This window comes from Pimephales promelas, chromosome 19 (genome assembly GCF_988280905.1).
Source record: "Pimephales promelas chromosome 19, fPimPro1.hap1.1, whole genome shotgun sequence".
NCBI lineage: Eukaryota > Metazoa > Chordata > Actinopteri > Cypriniformes > Leuciscidae > Pimephales > Pimephales promelas.
In genome coordinates, this window is record NC_142787.1 from 9357666 (window position 1) to 9365235 (window position 7570).

At 35.9% G+C, this 7570-nt stretch overlaps 1 long non-coding RNA gene across 1 annotated transcript; it reads left to right on the forward strand.

The window, feature by feature from the left end:
* Nucleotides 1–1171: 1171 nt before the first annotated feature.
* On the forward strand, nt 1172–6597 carry LOC120485833 (uncharacterized). The gene is made up of 5 exons (XR_016147668.1): nt 1172–1494; nt 2313–2394; nt 2545–2654; nt 2927–3033; nt 5960–6597. It is a non-coding gene; the product is annotated as an uncharacterized LOC120485833 (long non-coding RNA).
* The last annotated feature ends 973 nt before the right edge of the window (nt 6598–7570 follow it).

Here is a 7570-nt window from a genome sequence, read left to right on the forward strand (position 1 = left end):
AATCAAACCCCTAGCATCAGCCAAATGCCCTTATTCAATGGAAATACTCAAGAGTTTTCTAGTCAGTCAGTTAGTGACAATGTAATTCTAGAGATTTTAAATATTGGGGTTAGGGTTAGGGTTTTGATTATTGAAAGAGACTCAGTCCAGATGATGAAATAGCCCAAGTAAAAAAAGTTAGAATGCAACATGCAGTGTTTGAAGGGAAAATCAAAACTAAATTCAAAAATCACATTTGCAGCGGGAGTACAGAATGCACACAATGTACACAAATGTAACATTTTAATGCTAAACAGTTGAATTTTTTTATCTGTTTGTTGAATCATGTCATGTCTTCGAGAAATCCATAATATTTAAATTATTATTATTTCTAATTATTAATTTCTAATTATTATTGTAGCATTTTATGATATTTTGATCAAAACACCACTTCAAAAATATAAATTTGTGTTGAAATAGAATCAGTATATTATTAACAATAATAAAAATAATGGATATAATTTCAATCTCAACAAGTGCAGAATAAACTTTTTTTGCTTTGTGCGATTTTGTTTGGGGTTTACAATTTTGTGTGTGTGCCTAAAGTTTAGCTTGCAGGATTACATTTTTATTCACACACTTTCATAAAAACAGTAATCAAATAATATAGCCTACAAATTAAATTAAACACGGATTTCTTAAAAAAAAAAAAAAAAAATCATTACCACTTTTTTTTTTTTTTTTTTTTTAATCATTACCACTGAAACAATAGAGTGCCGAAGTGATGACGTCACTTTGTAGGACAACCCGGAAGCTAGCGGCGCATGGGTTCCCTCGGTAAAAAAGCAATGCATTTTCCCCATAGACTTTTGGAAAATCGCAAAAAATAAGATCTGTGTTTAACAGAGGGTTGTGACCCTTACACGTTTTGTCTAGCAAGATAATCTTTACAAGTTAATCCAAAATTTATATACATTTTGAAGTATATTTAAAGATTTTAAAAAACACAATCCGACACAATAAAGTTTAAAAAAAAAAAAACACAAGCAGGTTATAATTGTGTGTTCTGTCATAGATCAAAACGTGAAAATATTTAGAGGCTCTGTTCACCAGAGACCTTATTTCAGGAGATTTAGCAAAAACCCATTCAAAAAACCCATAGGCTTTAGAGCGAGGGAACTGTAATGCTAAAATGCAAATTCACTTCTGCGTTTTGGCCTACAGAGTGACGTCGTAACTTCGGTTGTTTCACCTTCTTTGATCATGATTGGTTAATCTGACTGTCATCTATGTAACTGGCCAATGACAACTGTGCGCGCCTTTTTACTGGTCAAGTTTGAAAAATCAAATACATTTGAGTTGATGACGACGGCTGCTCAGCAAGATTACTCGGTCTTTCAATTATTATTTTGAACTAATTTGCGATGTGACATGTAAACGAAGGAGAACAGAAGATGTGAACACACAGAAGACGCTCAGACTGGATGCGTGAGATCCTGCAATATTGGCGATCAGGTAAGAGAACATTTTTCTGTCTCCACTATCATTTTAGAAAAACTGAGATATAAACGTTTAGGTATTACATTCAAATAAGTGGATGAGAGTGTTAATATAGTTCATGGTTGAATATATAATGCAGATAAACAAAACGTGTGTGAATGGAGTTCATTAACTACCCAGAAATGTTCTGTGTAACTTAACGTTAACGTCACATACGAGAGTTTTATAAACGGATAACGGACGTAGGCTACTAAGTTACCTGCAGTTGTGTTTGTAACGTTAACATAACGGGTAGCTAACCATATTTATCTGAAAGCAACGTTAGTGCTTCTGAGTAAGTGTATTTGATTGTGCTAAAGTGGAACTATTGCAAATATACTTTTGGTACACTTAATAGTGGTAACGTTATTACTTTATTTTTTGGTCGTAATATATAGCAGCTATATAATGTTCATTGTGTAATAAAGTCTTCTTAGGTGATGTGTCAATAATTATGTTAATGAAATTGAAGTATAATTAGTATGAAATGTGTTCTAATATATTCTGGTAGAAGTTATTTATTTATTTACTAGGGAAGTAGAATCCAAATGAGTAAAGTGACTGATATATTGTGAAAAGCGCTATATAAATATGATTTGACTGATAAAACGGTCATTTACTCTCTGAAACACTGGAATCTACAGAAGAGTTGAGAAATGTTATTGGTCTAACGTTAAATCTCTTATATTTTAGTAGATGCCCGTTTCTAAATATTTTGACATCACCTCTTAAAAAACTGACAACTGCTAATCTTAAGAGATTTTTTTATTTTTTTATTATTTTTATATATCAAGCACTGGAAGAAGATTTTTGGGGGGAGAGCAGGCACCCAACAGAGAGACAAATCCACAACGGCATGATTATCAACTTCATTATGTAAGTCAGTTTTAACCATTGCTTCTAAACCTTACATTGGGATTAATACATTATGTTGTCAAAAGTATTATACTCATCATCAAAAGTCATATCCTCTACCAGTGACAAATCTGAGTAACTAATTATCTTTATGTCTTTCTTCCTCTAAAGTGACAAAGAAAGGAGAACATGTCACCATCATGAGCCCTTTATTTAGTTCACGGAAGAACATCAAGGGAAAGACCCTCAGACGTGTCATAACAGGATAAATGTGGCTACAGGTAAAATTGTTTGATGGTTTGTTTGATTTTGGAGTAGCAATTTCTTTTTTTAAAGCTTTAATTGATGTGATGTGACATGTGTCCCCAAACTCAGAATTTGTGCTCTTCATTTCATCCATTCAAGTGCACACACACACACACACACAGCAGTGAGTATTAAACACACACAGTGGAGACCGGGGAGCTATTGGGCTATTTTTCATGTTCTCTGAATGTTTTATAATGGCAAATGTTGGTATGATATTGATACGTTTTGTTTTAATATTGTTAAGGACGCATCACCCCACCCCATCCCAGATTGACCAAGGATCCAGATGAGTACTGGCAATTTGGTGGAGGATTGCTCTTTATCTACTACTACATTGTACTGCCACTTCCGGTATGGATTTATTAACCTTTTTGAGGTGTTTTGATTGTACTTAATTTAATACATTTTTCAAAATTAGATTTTACATAATTTAATTAGAGTATTTAGCCCATGATTTACTCACCCTCAAGCCATCCTTTGGTGTATATTAGCCCACGTTCTTCTTTCAGACAAATACAATCAGAGTTTTATTAATAAACACCCTGATGCTTCCAAGTTTCGTAATGGCAGTGGATTGCAACTATTAGTTTAAAAAAGCTCAAAAAAGTGCATCCATCCATCATAAACTCCACACGGCTCCAGGGGGGTTAATAAAGGCCTTCTGAAGCAAAAATTTTGTTTGAAAAATATTCATATTTAAACTTTTTAAAGTAAAACAACTAGCTTCCAACTAAATGGCCATAAGCAGCCTACTTGCAAACTTATGCAATTGACCTATGGCTAAGCCACGCCCCCTCCACTCACTTGGACAAACAGTCAACATTCGGGGACAGGCGCTATGGCAGACATTTTTCAGGAGGCAATTGGTGATTTTTGGAGACAGAAATATATATCATCTCAAAGTCACCTTAAGGGCCTTAACTATGCATTGGAGGGTTATATTAATAATTTTATTGTTGAGAAGGTCGATGAAAAGCTTCAGTTCCAGGCAAAAATGTAATTTACAGGTCACAATGTAAACGTGATATACCGCATATCGTTGCCATCACCGTTTGGTGCTACAGTATTTACATGAATCATTCAGCACAACATTGTTAACATTTGTTATCTCGGTTATTTACAGATACGTTAATTAAGCTAAGTGACATGATGTACAAAGCAGCTAGAAGGCTAACTTTAGTTGTTGTTGTGGTCTACCGCGGCGCATGACTTAATCGCATAACTTAATCCAGAGCAGATACTTATCTCTGTTGAGAAGTGGCTTGGGAAAGGGTAAAGAAATACACACCGTCGCCCAGTCTCTCGGGAACCTAGTGTCGGAGTTGTATGTACCCCATGCACACCGTTTGACCATTTTAAACTTAAAATGACAAAAAAACCTAATGAAAACTGACTAACTGCAATGCATTTCAATGGACGTGGAAGCAGAGAATGTCCGAGTGTATTAGGTTAGGTGCGCACTGCTCATCGCGTTTGACTGAATGGCTTAGCCATAGGTCAATTTGTGACGTCAGAAGTAGCGTAGTGCATAATGGTGTAGAGTAAATATCAACTTAAAACCACATAAGTTGCACTTTACACTTAAGTGCAATCTGTATGTTTGCTTGGCCGGAAGCTGGTTATTTTATTTAATAAAGTTTTAAATATGAATATTTGATAATGCTTTAGATTACAGCCTGGAAAGTACTGCGTAATTAAAGCGATTTAACAGCGTAACCTTTGGTAATTATAGTGTACCTATAACATACTTACAATATAAGTATAAAGGAACAATATATTAAGTTTGGGGAATAAGGAGGTAACAACCAGGAGAATTAAACAATTATTTATACTATTAAAGGACTAAAGGGTGTTTATCCTACTATTGTGATAACAATCTTACATTTGGGAGCAATTTCACCAGAAAATTGTACACTGCGTACCTTTTTGAAATAAAGGTGAACCAATACCTACTCTAAAATTACAGGCTTTTAAAAAAAAGTACAGGGTACATATGCATTTATAAAGTCATCTTTTTTACTTAAGTGCACTGAAACGAAAACTATTGCAACTTTTGCTTAAATATTGGGGAAAGATACACTTGTTTCATGTGGTGGTGCTTGTTACCCCCTTGTTCCATGTAGTTACAGGGTAAGTACAATAAAAATACATACACAGTTTTATATCACTGACTTGGAAACCTTTATTTATTATACAAGCACCACTTACCCTGTAACCACATCAAACAAAATATATGTCCCAGTATTTAAAAAAAAATGCAATAGTCTTAGCTTTTCTTGCCTTGAAACATGTTAGCCAAAACTTAAACATCTGCACTTTTGCTATAATTTTTTTAAAAAATATTAAAGAATTGTATAAATGCCTATATATGTACCCTGTCCTTTAAAAAAAGCCTATACAGTATTGATACACAATTTTTACAAAAAGGTTTGCAGTGTATGTACTCGCTAAATTGCTCCCAAATGTAAGACTGTTGTATCATAATAGTAGAATAAGTAACCCTTATTTCTATAATACTTACAGTATAAATATATATTTTTAATTCTCCTGGTTGTTACCCCATTATTCCCAAAACTTTACCCATATACTTACATGCAAGTCCTTTATAGGTACACTATAATTGCAGAAAGTTACACTGTAAATTCCTCTTAATTACATAGTACATTCCGGGCTGTAATCTAAAGCGTTACCGAATATTTTTCTTACACAAACTCATGGCTTTGCTTCAGAAGGCGTTTAATAACCCCCTCCCACTGTATATGCGCTCTTTTGACTCTGTTGATGCCTTCAAATGCAGACTAAAGTCTCATTTATTTGTTCAGGCTTTTAATTAGGTACCTGTGTTACATGATATGGTCATGTACTGTCTATGCTTTTATTGTGTGTATTTTATGATATTAATGTTTTTGTTGTAAGGCACTTTGTTGCCTTGTACCTGTGAAAGGTGCTATATAAATAAACTTTTACTTACTTACTTAGTTAACCTAACCCTAATATCTGGCCGATTGATCGGAGCATTCCTAATTTTACTTTAAAAGTAATCATAAATCATTATACTTATTATGCATACTTTATAAACTGTTTTTTATTGATTTCCCAAATGCCCTTCCAGTGACATTCCAAAACCGTCACCATTCCTATATAATTTTTTTGCTGTTTTTTTTTTTTTATCCTGAGTAAAAATTGTTATTCTGTCATAAGGTATTGTGACGTGTAAGTAACATGATTTTTCTAAAATCAAAATCCCTAAAAAAAAAAAAAAAAAAATGTTTTGCAGAGGCTCTTAAGAAGACAACACAGATCAACTGGCAAGGAACTGAGAGGGAACTCTCAAAATAGTCCAGGACAAGAGATGGAGGAGGAGAGTGTCTAGATGCGCAAATGACTGTCTGCAGTGTAAGCTGTACTGATAAATGTACTGTATAGTTGCTGCTTCTTCTAACTGTCACCAATTTATATCCTGTACTGTTCAAATGTTCAGTAAAGACTGGGTCAAATACAGGTTCAAAATATGTATTTTAACAAATAGGTATTAAATAGATACTCTTTAATCTGACATAAATCTGCTTCTTTAAATATTGTCCCTGGAATTTCAGAATATAGCATAATATGATGATGAATAATTTTAATAAAATTGAAAATATTTCAATATCACTGTGTGCTCTAATGCTTTAAAACTTGTTTGTGTGGTGTTGCTACTCATTTAGATGGAGCCCAGATGATCCCTAATTGGGCCACATGCATATGATTCCTAGTTGGGCCCCACCTAAAGCCCTGTGAAATCCTGTATAAAAGAAATCCTGAATCCTGAAATCCAGCAAGTTGCTGGGGCCAGCATGGAACCTATGGACAAACCCACTTAAAGCCCATATTTCAGCCCATATAGTAACCTTGTAGTACCCACAAAAAACTAAAGCTGGGACCAAGATAGGTCTTGTGCATGTGGCCCAGTTGGGGCCCACCTGTTTATAAGTGCGATCCTACATTAAACCCACCTGGGCGATTTACATGGCACCATAATGGAACCCATGGACAATCCCATACAGAGCCCACTTTTCATTTCAAAGCCACATGGGACCCACATACAAATGTCGGCTGGGTTAAAGCTGGGCCCGAGATGGGTCTTGTGCATGTTGCCCACTTGGGTCCGGCCTAGTACCAAGTGTAATCCTACATAAAATTCATCTGGGCAATTTACATAGGGCCATTATGTAACCCGTGGACAATCCCATACAGAGCCCACTTTTCATTTCAAAGCCACATGGGACCCACATACAAATGTCGGCTGGGTTAAAGCTGGGCCCGAGATGGGTCTTGTGCATGTTGCCCACTTGGGTCCGGCCTAGTACCAAGTGTAATCCTACATAAAATTCATCTGGGCAATTTACATAGGGCCATTATGTAACCCGTGGACAATCCCATACAGAGCCCACTTTTCATTTCAAAGCCACATGGGACCCACATACAAATGTCGGCTGGGTTAAAGCTGGGCCCGAGATGGGTCTTGTGCATGTTGCCCACTTGGGTCCGGCCTAGTACCAAGTGTAATCCTACATAAAATTCATCTGGGCAATTAACATGGGGCCATTATGTAACCCGTGGACAATCCCAATCAAAGCCCATTTTTCAGCCCATTTCAAACCCACATGGGCCCCACATATAAATATCGGCTGGGTTAAAGCTGGGACCGAGATGGGTCTTGTGCATGTTGCCCACTTGGGTCCGGCCTAGTACCAAGTGCAATCCTACATGAAATTCATCTGGGCAATTAACATGGGGCCATTATGTAACCCGCGGACAATCCCAATCAAAGCCCATTTTTCAGCCCATTTCAAACCCACATGGGCCCCACATATAAATATCGGCTGGGTTAAAGCTGGGACCGAGA